Source organism: Euprymna scolopes, chromosome 3, assembly GCF_053919585.1.
Source record: "Euprymna scolopes isolate OS-2025 chromosome 3, ASM5391958v1, whole genome shotgun sequence".
Taxonomy (NCBI): domain Eukaryota; kingdom Metazoa; phylum Mollusca; class Cephalopoda; order Sepiida; family Sepiolidae; genus Euprymna; species Euprymna scolopes.
In genome coordinates this window covers 7,457,214-7,476,476 of record NC_136484.1, presented here as the reverse complement: position 1 = coordinate 7,476,476, position 19,263 = coordinate 7,457,214, and the positions used below count along the sequence as shown (strand labels likewise).

The 19,263-nt window shown below is 31.8% G+C and overlaps 1 protein-coding gene across 2 annotated transcripts in view; it reads left to right on the top strand.

The window, feature by feature from the left end:
- Positions 1 to 19,263, top strand: part of LOC145252905 (glycine receptor subunit alpha-2-like) — a 228,663-nt gene that overhangs the window by 2,495 nt on the left and 206,905 nt on the right. The gene's annotated exons all lie outside the window — the stretch shown is intronic.

The following is a 19,263-nucleotide window of genomic DNA, read 5'->3' as shown; positions in this document are numbered from 1 at the left end:
ATTTACAGTTGATGAAAATGCCGATAAGCATGTAAATATAGTTTAAATTGTTGAATTATATAAAAATATGTATTTGAGGATTAGATTAATTATTCAAATAATGCATGTCTACACTCATATATATTTAGGCATGCGCACAAAGATGCGCGACAAAGTGACTAGTATGCATGTATATATATATACATATATATATATATATATATATATATATATATATATATATATATATATATATGTATATACATGTATAATATATATATACATTTGAATAAAACTAGGCGCATTAATATTATAGTAAATTCTTGGCTTTTTATAGTGTTACTAGATATTATTAAAGAAGAAAAATTGACAACGAAAGTAAACCAAAATACACTTGTAAAATTTACAAAAAACTATTTAAAAAAACTACAGTGGATTTAATGGCGTTGTTATTAGTGATATTAAAATGTTTAATCACAAACTTTTTTAATATGTCTGTATATATATATATATACATATATTTAAATATATATATACATATATATAAATATATTAAAATATCATTATATATCATATAAATAAATGTGTACACACACATATATATTTGTAATCTTTTAATAGTTATTATAGGAACTGTAAATTATATACCATTTTGTAACAAAAATTAAACCATTGTACATTTATTTAAGCCACGTACTTACGCTGTTAAAAACGTTATTTTTACACACAAGGTACTTAATCATTTCATGAAATTTTAATATAATTGCTACTGAAGCAGATAAAGCATCAGGATTTTAAACAAAAGGGTAATCAAAACTACCTGGAGATTTCTGATTAAACTCCGTTGAAACTACTTGACAAAACAACTAAATTACAAAATCACATGGACAAAAGAGACTATGGAACTTTCTTGCACACATTCTACCGAGGAATATGTACGACAATTCGTAAAATTGAAAATTGTCCAAAAGTGCTCTTTAAGCAAAAACACTCCGTGCTATGTAAACTACTTATCTGTATGGAAAAACACTATTTTAATAGAGCTTAATAAATAAAGTCAAATTGCTTCACATAAGAACCATTAAACCAAAATGCTAGGTCTCAATTTTTGACTCAAAACGTCAACTGTAATTGATTCTTTGCTTCAACGCTATATACTATTTGTGAAGCTTCTTTTTTTATCCAGTCTGATCGTTTTATGGCATGTGAATGTGAGGCAAATATTGTAAATAAAGTTTTTTTTTCTAATTATCAATATTTTCGAAGTTCAGATTCTGAAAATCTCTCATCAATGGTAATTCAAAAAGGCGACATGATGTAAATTCTATCAATAATTTCCAATGTGTGATATTAAAATAGATAGATTGGGTTCTTTTAAATTTTTCAAGTTGAGTGAACACTGCTTATTTGATATAAAAAATTAATTCATTGAATTAATTAAATGTCCAACCTGTAGTCATTTAATAATTAAAATGAACGTAAGGAAAATCTTTAAAAAAGAATTATGTAAATTGGAATGGATGATTATGTAATGATTTAGTAATTATTATTTCCTTACTTAATAGCGTAATTTGTTTCCATTACTTTAACTTCCTCTGATTTGTCCATGCAATATGGTAGGATTCTTTGTAATATACAAGATGCATTACCTTGTATATTTTTAATGGATTTCTATGAGTATGAGTCTTAAGCCTCGGTATCATATATTAAAAAATGTGTGTTTGCTGATTGTAGAAATTAGTATTTCTCTGATTAAAACCAACAAATGACATACACATTTACGATAAAATTTATTACATTATGAGGTTTGGTGTAGGAATTTAAACATATGATCCTAATTGCCAAATAACCCATCTTGTTTTGCGTAAAGGACACATTTTCTACAAGTAATATCTAGAGTTAATCATGCCTCTAGAAACACCTACTGTGTTTTAATGCAGGAGGTTATAGTCACAACGTAAAAAATATAGTTCATCAATTTTCGAAGTCTACTGCCAATAAAGGGAAAACAAGGTTAAGGGAAATCATGGCAATCATCTGAACATAATTTTATCAATGAAACCCTGAATAGTGTAAGTCGTGTGGATACTCATTTATGTTTGTACATACAGTTGCAAAAGAGCAATCAATTCTGTGAAAATTAAAAAAAATATGTTTTTCTAACATTGCAACAATTCCACCTTCACACCTTATATTGACATTAGTGTTCTAAACAAGAATAGTTTTGCTAGTGTCCTTACTGTTGAATGCATACAAAACATCCATCACTTGCTCTACATAAACAGCACCTGTTGATCCACTATTAAGAAACGAATATTGCTTTCCTGACTGCTGGAAAACCGCTTCTTTGGTATCAGTTTTCAAGAATTCAAGAATTCTGGCGAGAGTACTGACCCACTAAATTATTGGGGCCATTAGCCTTCTCCCGCTTTTCGCCAAAATATTTGAGTCCTTAGTTAATCAAGCCCTAGTCCAGCACCTAACAGCTGCTAAACCCCTGAATAACAAACGATATGGATTTATACAAGCACGTTCAACAGCAGACATCCTAACTGTAATCGCTAAACGCATATACCGTTCACTAGACAAAACAGGGAAGGGGAGAGCGATAGCTCTCGATATACCTAGACTATTGACAGGTTGTGGTACAGTGGTCTTGTAAGAAAAATTAGAGAGTATGGTATCACTGGAAGAACACATAATGTAATTAAATCCTTCTTAAGCAAGATAAAAATCAAGTTTGTCCTCGACGGTCGTACATCTAAACAATATGATATAAATGCGGGAGTATTTCAAGGGGTTATCCTTGGAGGCTTATAATTCCTGATATTCATAAATGACCTCCCTGGTAAAATTGTTTCGAAGATGGGTATATTTTCTGATGACACCACTCTCTATAACAGGCACGAGAGGAAAACAAATTAACACATATCCAGGGAAATTAGAGAAAAACTAGAGGATGGCCTCAAATCTGTAGTGGAATGGGGACAAAAATGGATAGCCACATTCAATGCTGCCAAGACTAAACTTGTCTCCTTCAATTATTACAGAAATCTTCTCTCCTCCAATAGCAATGGCCAAGAACATATTACACGACAGTACTTCCTTTAAACTCTTCAGACTTACGTTTAAATAGTTACATTGAGAGCATTGCCAAGGCTGCTGCGAGGCAGGTGAGATCAATCTACCTTACTAGAAAAGTACTTCCGCCTGAAAGTATCTTGTACCTCTATAAGGCCATCATTCGCCCATGTATAGAGCACTGTTGTAACATTTTGGCTGGTGCATCTACTACTTGTCTCTCACTCCTGGGCAGGGTTCAAAAGAGACTCGACAACGTGATAAGTCCTGCACTGCTATCTAAACTTCAGCCCCTGTCCCATCGACGAAATATTGCATCCCTCTGTCTGTTCTACAAGTACGTTCATGGTGAATGCTCTGACGAACTACAAACACTTGTACCCCCTCGACGAGAATACCCCCGACAAACCCGACAATCAGCTAAATTACCCCCTTCACAGGAGAGATCCCTAGAGGTTAGACGGTCTTCTATTCTACAAGTTTCTTCCCCAGAACTGCTAAGCTTTGGAACTCCGTGCCGAGAATCTCTTTCCCAACTGTACTGACATGCAGATGTTCAAATGTAATGTGAACATACATTTTGCTACTCATCTCCCTTCATAATACCACTGCAACTTATGTCCTTGATAGTAGCCCCTTGCTTCAAAGTGGCACTGTGCCTGGTTTGGGATGAAAATTGAATTTAAAAAAAATCTTTACATGTTAGATATTTCCTTTCTCTCCTGTAAATGTTTAATGTTGTTCTGGACTGTTAGTTTTATGTCTCTACATTTTTCACCGCAGTTTCTATATAAACTAATTTGTCCTGGTCCATTTACCTAGGAACTTCGATATTTACAACAAATTCATTATATTTTAGTTGAGCAGTCGTTTTTACTTTAGTATTTCCCCTTTAAACCTTACGTTTATCAATAATAATGTCGCTCATGTTGATATTTGAGATGAGAATGCCAGCAGCATTCAAATCCAAGAGCAAGGCATTTTAGTTAATGGTAATGGTCGACTTGAAATTTTTATTACATGTTTACTGCGAGCTGAAAATGCAGATCTTCCAACAAATTAAAAAAAAAATGTTTAGTACAGGAAATATAATTGCACAAATATTTTCGTGCGTGTCCACTTAGGTTACAGTATTATATGTTTAATCCTAGTTTAAAATTTAGTTCAAGTTTGGTAAAAGCCATTTTCTATAAGATGGTTAGGTGAAAGTACAGGATAGTTACAAAATGCATTGTCATCCTAAAATACTTTTTCCTTCACTGATTCTATCGAATTTTTGCTACATTGTGTCAAGCAGAAAACGGGAGGGTGTTTGTATTCTCAAAATGAAACAGAAAAGCCAACACAATGTTTATGTTGATAAATTTGAGATAATAAACACTGGTTGCAGAGAGGTTTTATTTTAATTTTTTTTAAATCGTATGAGGTCATTGCTTTCTTTATATTCATGTTTAAATAAACACCTATATTCTATACCGATTGTTTTAAAATGTCGTGATAGCATTTAAATCGAACAGTAACGTGTTTAAACATAATATCAAAATGTCTTGCAAAGTAGATATTTTTCCGAGAATAACTAAAGGTCACTGAACGTGATAGGCAGAGTTTATCGTTTTATTTGTGCACCGTGCAAAACTACACACACTCACATACGCACATACATTAATTGAAGCAATACGCATTGAAATAATGTTTTTCATTTTTCAATTATATGTAATTTTCCGTTGGTTTGGTAGTAAGCAACTTTTTGTCCTTTTTAATTTTACCATGAATGCATTTTTGGTTCATGTTCGATATGCCATATATGTAGTTTATTAGAAATCTTTTACACATTTTTTAGTGGGCTTAATATTTTTGTCTTTCAAATCTTTAAAACATTTATTTATTTATATCGAAATCGTATCGATGAGAGATTACTCATTTAATTAAAGTACCTGAGAATATTTCTTTTTATATGTTTAAGCGGTCGATTGCGAACTTTTCAATACATGTTCATATTTAATCTCTCATATTTTCTTTTGAGTTGTCCAGTATGTAAATGTTGTTGTTTTAACGTTAGTCTTTAAAAAGGTTTTTTTTTATTTGTAATTTTAATTTAAAGTATATCTGTGACTTTTAGCCTTAGTTTACCTTTGCTTAAATACCAGACTTCGGAAAGTTTTCACTTCATCTTGCACTCGAGTTTTTATAGATCCATACTAAAAATTAATGTGGAAATATGAACTCGACAAATTTATCAGTTTACGGTTTATTAATTTGGGAATTTTAAACTGGTGCTCACATACATGTTCATAGTAAACTCAATCCCCTTTATTTCCCCTTATTTATTTTGTAAACATCGAGATTCAAGTACCATGTTTGTATTTTTCTTGGTTAACAGTTAATTTAGGTAACATTTGATTATCCTACTCACAGTGCGAGAACAGTGCGTCAATCTCAGGCTTGACGTTGATCAGCGAACGAGTATGGAAGACAAATAATGATTGAAATGCGTCGCAAATGGGGAAGCAAAACGAGGTCAAACAAAATTTGAGAAACAAGATTGCAGGTTAAACAATAACGTTCTACACTTCATATCGGCGTTGTTCTCAAAAGAATGACACGACATGCTAATAATTGTTTAATGATGTCCAAGAGAAATAGCAGCTCAACGTCAAACACTACGACATGCTCAAGAATCCCGGAATTGTGATCATCTTGCATTCCGGTACAAAACTGGTGTTGATTATAGTTTAAGTAGTCATGTTGTAATCGACACTATGACTTAAGTGTGTCCCTATCGCAAACTCGGAGGTTACAGGAAAATGTAAAATGAGAATGTGGCGTGCCGACGGAAATAATATCGTAACGTGCCTCCACTTGAGAAATCACCACCACGATTAAAAACGTTGTTTTCTTCTATTCGGCTGAATTAATAATTTTTCTATAACACATCATAACACATGCATCTAATAGTACATAATGTAGTTGTTCTCAAAAGAAATCATTACAGTTACAATTATGCTCACATTTAAAGTAAAAGGACTAATTACTAGTTAGCCAAAGAAATCCATGCAGGTGTATTTCATCAGTGATATGAATCATGATGTGAATGCTTGCTATAAAAGTTCGATGGGTACAGCATTGTCCATTGTTTTGCGACTGACAAATACTGATGATGACTATGAATACTCCCATTAGAATAAAACTCGCTTTATTCTAAATAAATAAATTAAAGAGAGACGCCAACGCACACAGTAAGTTGAAAAGGGTAGGCGTATTACATTGGAAGCAAAAACTATTTTATGTATGAATTTATTTCGGAAAGAAGGATAAAACTAAAGTAAACGATGTGTAATCAAATAAAGGAGCTACAAAAGCGAAACTGTAACTGAATCGAACAATAATCAAGAATAGGAATAGACACTACAAGAAAAAGGTGTACAATATTCAGAATATAGTCACATGTCTTATTGTTTTACATACTTTCGTCTAGATGAATATCAGCTGCACTTGAAATGTATTGCAAGTATTCTAGTAGATGTTAGTATAATATCTATTGAACAGGTGAAGTAGAGTGTTAACAAGGGGGTTAACGTGTACTTTTAAATAAGCAGCATAATTTTAGTAGACTAAGTTTCACATTGTATTTCATTTTTATTTCTATTTTAGTATGCATCCCATTTGAGAATAACAAACAACATAAATGTATAAAGAAATATTTTTTATCGTTAAACGAAAAACTGGAAACGTCATCAACAGATGAAATACTCCGATATGTAATGTACGAAAACTAAAATATGAAAAAAAAATTGTCTCCGTCTTCTAATATGAAACTTAATGTACAAAATATCATATTTAATTTTTAATCGTGTAGAATTAGTAAAATCAAGGCACTCCTTATTAAAAAAAATAAACTTGTTTATTTTTACAAAGATTTTTGGGAAAAAATAAAAACGTTGCACATAGAATTGAAAAGAAATCCTTGTTTCACTCTTTAGGAGTTCATTATGTAATTAAACAATCTTGTATCTAATTAGACTCTGCCTTTAAACAGATTATTTTTAAAATAATGCATTTTTTGTAAACACGTTCTATGTAAATCAAAAAATATATAAACTGGGTGCCAAAATAATGCTGTTATTTGCTGTTTAACTTCAAGTAAAAAACGATATTATTTTTGCACCAACCTAATACTTGCGAAATACTTGCGAAAAAAATAAGTTCCCTACTGAAAGTTGCGAGTAAATTTATTTTATTGTTTATTCTAATTATACACAACAGACGTTTTACATATTTTCCTCCGACAAACCCAGTAATCTATTCATCAACGTTTCTTTTATAGCAAATCAGCAGCAAGAGTAAATAATTATACATTATTACATGTACATTGTTAGTAAACCTCCTTTGAACAACTAAAATTTGGAACAACTAAAATGTATTATTTGCTTATTGAAGCAAATTTAAGGGTTGTTTCTATATAAAAAAGAGCAGAAGTTGTCAGTCATACATTGATCAGGCATACTTTCGGTCGTACACTTTTAGTAAAATCATATTTGTGATATTGGTATTGCTACAGTGGGCTATATTCTCGTTTGAGTATGAGGACTTATATTTAATAGTATTCAGGCAAAGCAAGAAAAAGCTTCATATGTTTTGATCCATCAATTCTATACAAAGAGTGGCTTGATATTTGCTCATTAGGGAAATAAATATTTAAAAAAAAACATTTAGATAGTTTATAAGATAACAGCCCCCATGTTTTTATTCATGTTGACATTAGCAATATAGTTTTAGTTAAAACGAAAAGGAATAATTTTATTCGCTATTGTCTCGAACATATTTCTGAAGAACGGCCACTGGGCCAGATAAGAGTTGAAAAAATCTGAATGCAACTCAGGGAGCTCCCATGGAAAATGTTAATAATATTCCGGATTTAATATTTTAATGGTGGCATCGTGAAAATGTGGTGTTTTTTTTTCTTTTTCTTCGAAAAAATGATTAAACCATAAGTATATAGCTAAAAACATATCTAAGCTAATTAATATATCTCTTTATATATGTATTATATGCATGTTTATATATATATATATATATATATATATATATATATATATATATATATATATAAGTGAGAATGTGTGGGTGTGTGAAGACACTTCTCAACCTATATATTAATAGAATTTATTTTCTATATACTTGAAATTTGCTATATAGCATATTCAGAAATATGGAAAACTTTTAAATACGATTTCAGTAAAAAAACGGGCTGCTAAGACGGCAGAATTGAAAAAAAATGTGTCAACTGTTTCACGACTGCGGATGAGCAATCGCAGAATATGTCCGCTTCCTTATGTTAACTATGAGTTGGTTTGAAACTCTCGTTTTGATAGTCATGTTCAGCTGTTGTAATAATTATCATACTTGACTCACAGTCTTTGGGTTTTGGTTTTGATCTAAGCTCTAAAATCTTTGGAATTACAATAAGTGAACTCTTTAAAAATGTCATAATAGTCGCATGCACGTGTTTCAGTTTCTGTCCGTATTTTTTTTTAATTTTTAAGGAATGTAACGTCAGGTTTTATATCTACGTTTTATTTCTGTCTATAATAAAATAAAAAAATGCATTAATTAAAACAGAATATTTATGCGCATCTTACGACCGGGTAGCATCGGATATTTATATATACACACACACATATATATATATATATATATATATATATATATATATATATATATATTTAAGCCTGACGAGTCCTAAATGGATGAAACGCGGAATATTCAGTGTAGCTTAATCGACATGTGTATTTTATAAATTACTATATATATATATATATATATATATATATATATATATATGTATATATGTATATACAGAGAGAAAGAGACAGAGAGAGAAAAAGAGAAATCTGTATGTGTATAATATTCCAAGTGATGTATATTTACTTCTGTTACAAAACTAGCTTATATAAAGCCAAAGATATTTGGATGCTACTTTGGGCATGCGTCGAAACATATCAAGACAATAAAGCATGCAAAAAGGTAGGAGAATTGTTCTTAAATTAATCGATGAGAACAAGAAATTGGATTATCAGAACTATTACCCAATTTCTACTTTTAATCTGATTTGAAAACATAATATCTGAGAGGAGAATTCTGTAAACGCAGTTTTAAATTGTTTCCCTATAACTTACAAATGAGAGAACAGAATCAATTATAAGTGTGGAAACAGCAATGTTTTAAAAAGATAAATTTTCACGGAAAACTCCCAGAAATCTAAATTATTCGAACGAAACATACCGAAAGAAAAAAAAAGCAGCCATCTGCCATTCAAACTTGTCATATAATTTGTTGTTGTGAATGAAAACGACACATAGAAAAGACGTTTTGTAAACGAACTTCATAATTTCTGCAGTGTACAACGATTTCTCCTGAACTTACGTAAAGAAAAATAGAGTTTCGTGTCAAGATAAATACAACAATTTAACATTAGTTTTGTTTTGAAAGTTGGAAAATAGAAAATTATACCATAAAGTATCCGTAAAAAACGTTCAATGTGTGTCATACAGTAAGAAAATGGGGGACAAATGGGAAATTATAAGATTAAAGCATAGTTTCTTGTCTTTGCCTGATATAAAAGCAATGTTTTAGGAATATATTCAAGCATCACATCCTGTTCAATATCATCCATGGACGGTTAATATTCTGAATATGTCTGGACACTTTTGATATAATTCTTGATAAGCTTGGTTGCTTTCTTTATGATTCTCATGGTCACTGGTTCTGAATTGATGGTTGAGCGGCTCTGTACATAGAATTCATAGAGAATACATTTTGCTGTACTAAAGAATTTAACAATATTAGGTTTGCCATTGATTCCAGTCACAATGATTTCGTCTTTGAAATGCTCTAGTAATCGAGATTTCATGTATAAGAAAGGGTATGGTTCAAAGCCGATGTCCACAAGAATGTCATCTATTTTTTTTAACAAGATCGACAATGGTGAGTTGATTCTAGTCATTTGGCTGCAAATATTAAGCACTTTTCAGAAATGCTTGCTTTCTCTCTGAATATTCTTGTTTACTAAGCGTTTGTTTGGTAGAAGCACCAGCAGAGGAAAATTGTCTAGGATTTTTTTTATTAGAAACGTGTTCTGTTATAATCTGCTTCTTGCAAAACAACATTAACTACATAACCTATATTACATTTAACAATAGATACCGAGCCAGCATTTTTTTTCGGACATTCTCACAAACATTTATTAGTATGTCCTAAAACTCCATTGTTCCTACATGGAAAACATCAACGCTTCTGTTCTGTCTGCAGATTTTAATTCTGCCAACGTAGAAGTTATTTCATAGATGATTCCGCCTAAAGATAATGACAATTTGAGTGATTTCCAGTACATCACTGTTTTCACGATCACAATCAGAATCGTACCCTGAGCATTCAACATAGACCGACCCCTATCAGATAAACTGGATAAACTGGCCATACTCCTCATGCTATCAGCCGCGACATAATATGAATTCAGTCCGGACTATTTCATCTAATTGCTACCTTCATAATAAATATTCGTTACGCATGTAAGATTTTTGCTGAGGAGATTATAGTGAAGTTTGCGCCTGGAGGATTTGAAGTGAGTGCTAAATATATTACCAAAACATTAGTTCCCATTTTTAAAGGAATGATACGCAATTTATTAATATCAGGTCAATCTGTTTTTTTACCTACCGTACCATAATTATGCGCATGATTAGACCCAAGAGGTAAATAGAATTTAAAAAAAAACAGTATAATTAATTTCCGTCTGACCTCTTTGTGATTTTTGTTATTGATAAATCTATTTTTTGTTATTGTAAAATCTAATGTAGATAATTCTAAATTATTGTTACTTATGAATCTTAATTATAGTTATTAATGAAGCAACATTTTTGTAATCGATGAATCTATACTTTTGTTATTAATAAATCTAAATGTGTCTTATTGAGAAATCTAAATTTGATGAATGCAAATTTGTGTGAACGATAAATTTAAATTTACTTTTATTATGTTTATTTTTCATTTTATTGTAAATCTAAATTTGTTCTTGATAAATCTAATATGGATAAATCTTTATATTTATTATTAATAAATCATAACTTTTGTTATTGTAAAATCTAAAATGTACACATGCAGGGTATTTAATCTACACAAATAACTTGTTAAAATTCTGACAAAAATACTGTTAATCCGAAATATACTGTGTTTGACATGCACTATTATTTCGGCGATGGAAAAAGAGCCCTGCCAGGGTAAAAACATATATATCACGCATTGAAATAATGCAATTGAGCTTTGTTGGACATCTTCATGAGCGACGAAATTTCTTCTTTTCACACGTGCACACAAGCTGGCTCGTTTAGTTCGATATCGCTTCGGAAACTTGTTCCTTGACAAAGTGAGAAAAATGCCTTATTAGGTTTCTTGCAAACACAATACTAACACTTTAGAAGTTGCCCTATGATTATACAGATTGTAATTTGTGATACACATTTTTTATACTTTTATATAAGACAGTAATGCCATGAACATAAGTAATTAATTCTGAAAATAAGTAAGACAACACAAATGCATAACGCTATTATACAGACTGAAAACACTCATTAAATTCAAAACCATAAAAAATATCTCGACATTTGATCTAAAAAGAGAAGTAAAATATCAAACCACATAGCATAACAACGATTCTTTTCATACGTTTTCTAATTTTTAAGTATGTTTTACAGCAAATTCTTAATAAAAGTCCGGTTTTGTAACGTACACCTTATAATAATTGATAAAGTTATCAATTTATAATGCTTAATATTTTTTCATTATGGACCATTAAAACAATTAGAAATTAATATCAAAATATATATAAGCATATATTTTTACTCATGATATAAATAACTATTTTAAAATGTTATTTCCAATTATACCTTCATACGGTAACCACTTGGACGGTAAATTATGTGTGATTTTTTGTGTGGTGTCTTTCGGTGGTCAGAGCCCTCCAAGGTCACTGCGGCAAGCGGCCTCCAGTTGGGACGGTATAGGGGGCGTCGAATCAATAGACCGCTGCACCGTTTCGCTGTCCCTCTTTACACAGACAAGCATGTGGCGTAAGCTATTGGATTCACTGCGTCTCATAGCGGTATAAGCGGGGATCTGAGGTTCGTCTGGTGCAGACTTCAGCTAGGTATCCAGCGCCGACTTGAACGATTCTGTTTTGCAGTTCGTGATCTCTCTGATGTTACGTGTTAGGCAATTGAAGAGCGTAGGACCCCGGGAATTTAAACTCGATTCCCTGAGCCGTCGGATCCAGTTGTCCCTGGCTCTGGTTAGGGGTGGTACCACACACCTTCTGCCACGTTTTGAGATATGGTGCTGTATACCAGCGTTGGGCACCTGGTTCTCCATCATACGCCAGGTATAGATGATTGAATATCTTTCTTGGTGCGTTGAATCGATTTGATATTGAACGTATCCAGCAGTTGCCAATAATTCAATTGACTATAACCAGTTATCTTTCTTAGAAACGACTTCTGGATGGCCTCTAATGCTTGAATATGACTTTTTCTGTGCGGAGTCCACAGCTGACAATAGTAATCAATGTGCGGCAACACCAGCGACTTCCAGAGTGTCAGCATTAGGTTTTTTGGTCTCGTTTTGAAAGTGCGCAGAATCCAACTGGAAATGCTCCGTGAAGTTGAACAAACTTTGTCGATCTGGGAGGTGAATGTACCATCAGAATCCAACGTTACTCCCAGATCGCGCACAGTATCTTTGGTTTTAATTAGCTTCCCGTCTTGGGTCGAGTAATTATGATTGTGATTATACAAAATACACATTACTCATTTATTCATTTATATTTAATATATATTAAAAAAAAGTTATCATCTAAAGAAAACAGAATCAGTTCTTTTAAATCAATCAGCATCATAATGATATCGTTTTGCGACTTGCTGTTATCAATCCAAACTTATTATCTCGCAAGAGTTTCTTTTAAAAAAACATATTTATAAAATTCCTAAACGATAGCATTGTTTTTCTTAAATTTACTGTCGATTATAAATAAAAATATTCATAGATAAGCTATTACTAACTCTTCAATCTATAACAATCTTAAAACAAACAATTTAGTAAACACCGTGTATGGAAATCATGCTATTTCGTATTGTGTCTGCATTATCTCAGAGCTCAACAATTTATCACTATATATCGGTAACAGATCCAGATAGACACACATACATACATATTGTTTTTCATGAAGGCCTACATATATAAGGATTGATATATATATATATATATATATATATATATATATATATATATATATATATACGTATGCATACATAAATATTTATATAGTGTTTAAAATACAATGATCTACTTACACTTAAAATACAATGATCTACTTGTTTCGGTGTCAATGAATTATCAGAGAGGCTGAATCTGATGAATCGTAGACGACAAAACACGTGTCAGTGGCTAATTATATTTTAAAAACTATACATATGGTCTCTATTAGGGGGTACCGAATTGATAAAAGGGAAAATATTCCCAACCCGCATTTAGGTAAAAATACACATTCGCATAAATAATAGAATTTAATTAAAAAGTATCGCAAACTAAAAATAAAAAGGAATGACATATAAATATATATTTGTTCATCTGGGTAATACGGTAAAGAAGGACTGTTCGCTTGATGCTGAGATTAATTACAGAATAGTCAAAGCCAGGTCTGCTTTTTGCAAATTGGAGAAACGTGTATGGTCTGATCGGGAATCTCATCAAAACCAAAGCTAAGTGTATACGAAGCATGCGTAATCACTTCATTGCTATATGGGTCAGAGACGTGCACAAATTATAGAAGACATGTCAAGTTATTGGAAAGGTTTAATCAAAGTTGTATTTGGAGAATACTTAATAATAAATGGAGGACTCTAACACTGCGGTTCTTGAGCGATCAAGTAGTAATAGTACCGAAATGAAAATAATTCAGAATCAGATGCGCTGACTGGACACTTGGTTAGGATGGAGGACAAAATACTTCCTGAAGAAGCGTTTTATGGCGAGATAGATGGAGGTAAAACACCGCAGCACAAACAAAGGAAAAGGTATAAAGATTCTCTGAAAAACATTTTGAAAATACCTGAGATGAGTACACACACCTAGGAACCTCATGCGAACGATCGATCACTGCGGAGGAAAATCATCGGGGAAAGTTGTAAGATTTTTGAAAGCCGGCCTGTTAAATTTGCTGTATACAACGCGTTTTAAGAAAGCAGGATGATAGTGTACTGTCAGAGAAATTTTAACAGGAGCTAAAGTGCACTGTATGGGCGGATACTTTCTGTCAAAAACTGGTTTGTTTATCATATCAAATAAAATATTCAAAGACATGGACCACACTCTTATGAGAAAGCTTCAACAGCACACCTGGTAACACTAATTGTCATATGTGTGGTCTAATCTGCAAATCAAAAAGTGGCCTCGCACGGTATTCGAGGATTATCAATATTACGATACGGTCCTGTTTACAAGAAGGAAAGTTTTTTATGCCACAAATGTGAACGTTCAAGTTGAATTAAAGCAGGATTGAAGAGTCACCTACGTGCCAAAGGACGTAAGACGAAATTGCAAATTTCTATCAAGAAGTATCAATAATCCCACATATATATATATATATATATATATATATATATATATAATATATATATATATATTATATATATATATAATTAAATAAGGGAGTAGTCACCGACAATGTGTATTTTTTAACATTATTTTATTATTCCGTGTCTTGGGTTTTCATTGGGAATTATGTTTGGATCATTGTAATAATGTTTTTAAGTCATTGAAATCGTTTTTACGCGCGTTTCAGACGTTCTGTGAAGCGTCCTCGTCAGAAATGTAAAAAAAATGGCAATTTTCGTAGTTAATTTGAAGTTTTTCCAAGGGGTGGAGGCTTGTAAGTGTTTATTATTCATTGTCATGCTCAATTTTTATTACTCTTTTATTGGGCTAGTCAAATTAACTACGAAAATTGCCATTTTTACATCTCCAACACATTTGAAAATAATTTCTGACGAGGACGCTTCAGAGAACGTCTGAAACGCGCGTAAAAACGATTTCAATGACTTAAAAACATTATTACAATGATCCAAACATAATTCTCAATGAAAAACCAAGACACGGAATAATAAAATAATGTTAAAAAATACACATTGTTGGTGACTACTCCCTTATTTAAATATACATCTTTCTTTCGTTGGAATTTCTTAACCCATTTTATATATATATATATATATATATATATATATATATATATATATATATATATACATATATATTACGTTATTCATATCAATTGTTGAGCATATTGCGAAACGAAATAACAAACTACTGCTAGCGTACAAAGCAATGCTCTTTTCGTAAGCAAATGGAGCTTAAGTCGTTTATGACGACGTTTAAACATTGTAATATAGTATTCTCATCTAAACAGCAGCTAAATAGCGCAATGGTGAGAAACAATTACTGTCGCCTAGACATTCGAGTTTCAATTGATGTAGTTGCTATTCTAGCCGCACTAATGAGCTGTGATATAGCGAAAAAGTACGTTATGTTGATGGCTCCCTCCCCCGCTCTGTCTGTGTGTGCGCGCGCGTGTGTGTGTGTGTGTGTGTGTGTGTGTGTGTGTGCGTGTGTGTATTCTACGATCACCAGTGTTTTGGGCGAGAAGAAAATATCTCCCGAGGTATTTGTGTTCTAATAGATTAGCTACATCAAATGCAGAGAAACCATATAAAGAAGAAAAAAACGTACAGCGTGAGACACGCCGATTGAAGAAAAAGTGGCTGCCCAATTTGTCAGCACACACCCGGACAGATTATGACCGGAAAAAATTCAATGATATGTCGTACAAGATTAGAAGAGCTTTTGGACCACAGTCTCCAACATTGGTACATGAGAAATATAAAGATGGTAATGCACTTTTAACAATGTAGAGGGGGTCATTAAACGATGGACAGAACATTTTCGAGATCTAATTTTTTATAATCTATATATATATATAAAAATGTAAGGGTGGTTCGTTCTAAACAAATAAAACCATGTTTATACGTTACCAATTTATTTGAAATTTTCAGACAACCCATTTGTAGAGTCGAGGTATGTTTTTATGTTATTAAAATAAATTTACCTAATTGAAATTAAAATATTAAATAAAATAAATATATTTATTTTATCGTTTCTGCGAATCTGTTCTGTTGATAAAACTGAACTTCCGGTTCGATTCATTTCACAGCCACGAATTGACGAAAGCTTTCATTTTCTGTTAACTCTATAAGTAAAAAAAAACATATTTCATTTGTTTATCTTCCAATTTTTTTTAATTTACACATCTTTTCTTTATTATATAAGGCCAAAAAAGAAAAAAAGTTTGTTGCTTGCTTTTGAGTTTTTTTTTTTTGTTTTTCTATATAAGATTACTCATGCAGAGAGTGATCCGTGCTGAAATAATGTTATTATTTAAAAAGTCATTCTTAAAATGGGGAGGTAAGGATGTTTTGTACCTATTCTGTACTTTAACCTTACAATTGAATAAATAATAAAAAAAAACATCATAAAACGTTATTTAAACGTGGAAATATGATTTAAAAAATAGCGCGGATCGCTCTCTGCATTAGCACCACTTTTATTTATTGCGGACTATTATTCTCATCTTTATTAGTTGTTGTTTCACGAATTTTCGGCCAACTATTCCTCTGGCCTTCATGAAAAGAAGTCCTTTTATAAATGTTCAGTAACTTTTTCCTTTTATTATTCTTAAAGAGTAAAACTGTTCTTATTCATGAAAGGAGTTAAGCCTACGTAAATAAATAAATGTTTGTACACGTGACAAATTATCAATAAATGGTTAAGTTACTTTTTTTTAAAAATGTTTGTAAAAGTGCGAAAGGCGACGTTGTTGTACAAACATTACTCCCATGCTTAATTTCTATACTTATAGGTTTTTGGAATTTTTTTTCACTGGAGTATTATTGATTGGACACTAATTAAACATATTATTAAAAAAAATGTAAAAAAGAAATCATTATTTCGACATTTGAAAGTGGTGCTCACTTTTTAGTTACAGCGTTCTGATAAATCAGTCACCCATTTTTTAAGCAATAAAAACGCTGTATATCAAAACCATAGAAAGTAAAAATAATGAGTCTCTACCGCATTTGTAAGTCAGAAATATATTTGTTTCTCAAAGAAAAAAAATAGAGAGAACAGGACTTTTTATTGTTTTCATGAAAATAAAGTTTCGAGATTTTTAATTATTTTTTTTTTTACTTATTTAGTCAGTTTGTGTTTTTTTTTTTTTAATTGTTTTTGTTAAAGGTGAGTTTTTTTTCAAAACTTTCGTTTTGTTTCTTTTTAATTTTTTTTTAAAGTATTATAAATTTCACTTACATGCTGGAGAAATGTTTAATAATTTGGTATTTTTTTAGATTAGGTCCACCTCCACAATTTTCCCTTCAATGACGACATTTATAGGTTTCCGAGTATGCTGAACACGCAAATTGCATTGGAATTTTGCGGAAATAAATAGTTGTATTATGCATTGTATTCTTCGGCGGCCATCTTTTTACGTGCACACGCGCCATAAACAAATACACACACGTAAAAAAGATCGCCGCCAAAGATTACAATGCATAATACAACTTTTTATATCTTGATAACTACTTATTTCTGCAAAATTTCGATGCGATTTTCGTATTCAGCATAGTCGAAAACCATTTCAAGTCGTCATTTAAAAGAAAATTAAGGAGGTGGAGGTGGAACTAATCTAAAAATTTACCAATAATTTTTAATCCCGTACGCCTCCCGATACATTGCTTCGTCAGCATGCGACCATTTTATATCTCCCAAAGACACTTCCGTATTTAGAAAAAAAAAATAAATAAATAAAAAGCGACCGATTTACGAGAACGTGGTAACTAAAAAGTGATTACCTCTTTCAAATGTTGAAATGATTTTTTTTTTCAATTTTTTTTTCATAATCTGGTAAGTGTTCAATCAATAATAATCCAGTGACAAAATTTCAAAAAACCTATCAGTATAGAAACTCCACCACGTAAGTAAATAAATAAAAAATGTTACTTGCGCATGCGTTAGCCTTGACTAGGATGTACTAAGGGAACGACCATTAAATAATTCTGCGGGTTGCCATGGAACTCAACGCCCAAGGAGTACCAAAATAGTTTTCATGATCTGAAGAATTTTTTTTTCGAAAAGTGGGTGATCACTTTTCCATCTAAATTTACCTTAAAATGAGAACCCACTTTCTGGCCACCTGAGGAAGGGGCATTTATTGTCGTGTTTATTGGCTTAAAGGTTTTTTTTTGTCAAGGCAGTTTGGTACGCGAATGCATATTTAACAGTTTTCGTTTATGCTCACGCATAGCATAAACAAAGGCTACGTCTGTGAAATGGAAAATAGTCCCAGAGTTCAGGGGTTAATACCATGCAAAAGAAATCAAACAAAAATACTTTTTAGCCAAGAAACACACAGAAAGAAAAAAAAAATAGCATCCATTTTTTTCTATCGAATTCATTTGCTATTTTTATTGAAAACTATTTTCCCCCGGATTTTTTATATAATTTTCCATTAAGGGCTGTGCGTCTCACGTTCGTAAATAACAAAAAAAATTTTGTAGATTTTGGTGTGCTAAAAACGAATCTGCAAACCGTTTCTGTCGTAAAAAAATAGTTTTTATGATATGAAGAAATTACTTTTTCGAAAAAGTGGCGATCACTTTTCCATGTAAATTTAACTTAAAATGAGCACCCACTTTCTAGCCACCTGAGAGAGGGGGGATTTTTTCCCATGTTTATTGGCTAAACAGCTTTCGTTTATGCTTACGCATAGCGTAAACGAAGGCTACGGCTGTTAAATGGAAAATAGTCCAAGAGTTCAGGGGTTATTACCATGCAAAAGAAATCAAACAAAAAACTTTTTTAGCCAAGAAACAGAAAAATGCCCCTCTCTCAGGTGGCCAGAAAGTGGGTGCTCATTCTAAGTTGAATTTAGATTGAAAAGTGATCACCCACTTTTTGAAAAAGTAATTTCATGAATGTCATGAAAACTTTTTTTTTGCTACGTAAACGGTTTGCAGATTCGTTTTTAGCACACCGAAATCTACAATA